Source organism: Mandrillus leucophaeus, unplaced genomic scaffold (assembly GCF_000951045.1).
Source record: "Mandrillus leucophaeus isolate KB7577 unplaced genomic scaffold, Mleu.le_1.0 Scaffold345, whole genome shotgun sequence".
Taxonomy (NCBI): domain Eukaryota; kingdom Metazoa; phylum Chordata; class Mammalia; order Primates; family Cercopithecidae; genus Mandrillus; species Mandrillus leucophaeus.
The window spans coordinates 1,331,165-1,333,618 of NW_012103643.1; positions in this window are offsets into that span (position 1 = coordinate 1,331,165).

Sequence of the window (2,454 nt, forward strand, 5' to 3'; positions counted from 1 at the left end):
ACCACTGCGTATGGACTGGTTCCAGCCAGTTTACAGAGGCTACACACTGAGTGCCCACATCACCTTTTGACATACAGGGCCTAACAGTCATTCATTGAAATGTTGAGTCTCCACCCCAAAGTGAACATGGGTCACTTGGAACACAAGTGTGCTTGTCATGCATGTGTACAACCCCCTTTCATGAATATTCATAGCTCCTCCTATATCCTGTTGAATATGTATGTAAGCCCAACCTATTCAGCTTAAACTCCTGTCTTTCCTCTCCTTTCCTTGAAGTTCCTGCTAATAGTTTCAACAGGAGACTCCTCTCTCCAACCTGTCAGAACAGCCACCTTGCAGGATATGACCTTGATACAAAATAAAGCTCTCATTTTTCTAAATATACAGATCGTGTAATTTTTGTTGTTTTGTTTGTTTGTTTGTTTTGAGACAGTCTCATTCTGTTGCCCAGGCTGGAGTGCAGTGGTACAATCTTGGCTCACTGCAACTTCCACCTCCTGGGTTCGAGTGATCCTCCTGCCTCAGCCTCCCAAGTAGCTGGGATTACAGGGGTGTGCCACCATGCTCAGCTAATTTTTTGTATCTTTAATAGAGACAGGGGTTTTATCATGTTGGCCAGGCTGGTCTCAAACTCCTCACCTCAGGTGATCTGCCTGCCTCAGCCTCCCAGAGTGCTGGGATTACAGGCATGAGCCACCACGCCTGGTCAGATTGTGTAATTTTTAAGTTAGCAATTCTGAGAAGACATCTTGCCTTTCTCTTGCAGAAGGCAGGAGCACAAGCAGCCAAGCCAAACCGGACAACTGCATCTGAAGCATTTTGCTCCAATGTGGCCTCCATCATGTTTGCTAACATTGTGCTAGCTAAAGCAAGTCACATGACTAGGAACGCCAACATCCTCCACCTACAGAGAGGGAACAAATCACTGTGACCAAAAATGTAACCTACTGCAGACATAGTGAACAAGTGGGAATCCAGCCATACACGGGAGCAAACATCCAGTTGATGGTTTTTGAGTCAATATTGTCACCAATCTGGGTAATTCTTTGTGTTTAAAAAAAAAAAAAAAAAAGTGTTATTTCCTGGGTAAAAATGTTACTTGTGTGATTTTTTTTAAAAAGACTTGGAAAATAGGAGGAGATAAAAGAACAAATAAGAATATAAAAATCACTCATAATATTACTGCCTATAGACAATTTAGTACATTTCCTTCAAGAATTTTATCTACAAGTGGGTGTAAGGAGGAGAAGATGGTTAAATTGGAATTCCATTTCAAGGTTTTATAACCTGCTTTTCTTCATTAACATGTTGTGTGCCTTCTCCTGTGTCCATAAAAGTTCATCACAAATCTCATACTATCTAAATGTGTAATACTTATTTTTATGATAGAAGAATACTTTATATCCTCTTACTACTGGATGTTTGATCTGCCTCTGATTTTTTTCATGCTAGTATAAATATTTCTGCCATGACCATCCTTACAAATAAATTTTTATGGTGTCTGTGATTATTTCCCAATAATAGAATGGTACTGAGTTATAATACAATGCACTGTATATATTTAAAGTGTCTAATTTGACATGTTGACATATGTAACCATACATGAAAATAGCACCAGAAGCAATAATGGATAATGGATAGATACGTTACCTCCAAATTTTCCCTGTGCCTCCTTTCCTCTCTCTATCCCCCCCCAACTCAATACATTAAATAGCCTTCTGTCAGCATAGATTAGCCTTTCTAGAATTTTATAAAAATTAGTAGCATGCAGTATGTACTATTTCAGCTGGCTTTTATCACTTACATCGTTAGAGATTCATCCATGTTGTTGCATGCATCAATTCAATACTCCTTTCCTTTTTTTATTGTGCAGTAATATTCTAACGTACTATACACAATTTGTTTATCCATTTATCTGTTCATGGACATTTCAGTTGTTTATAGTTTAGGGCTATTACAAATACAGTTGACATTAATATTCACATTCAAGTCTTTGTATGGACATACGTTTTCATCTCTTTTGGGTAAGTGTGTAAGGCTGGAATGACCGATGGTAGAGATAACTTCTAACTTTTAAGAAACTGCCAAACTGTTTTCCAAAGTAGTTGCACCATTTGACATTTCCACAGCAGTGCATGTGAGTTTCAGCTGCTTCACAACATCGTCACTTGGCATGACAGGCCTTTTTAATTTTAGCCATTGTAGTAAGTGTGTAATGGCACCTCATGGTGGTTTTAATTTGCATTTCCTTAATGACTAAAGATGTGGAGCATCTTCTCATGTGCTTATCCATAATCCATATATCTTTTTGGTGAATTGTCGGTTCAAATCTTTGGCCCATTTGAAAATTAGGATTGTGGCTGGCGCAGTGGCTCACACCTATAATCCCAGCACTTTGGGAGGCTGAGGCAGGCAGATCACCTGAGGTCAGAAGTTCAAGACTAGCCTGGCCAA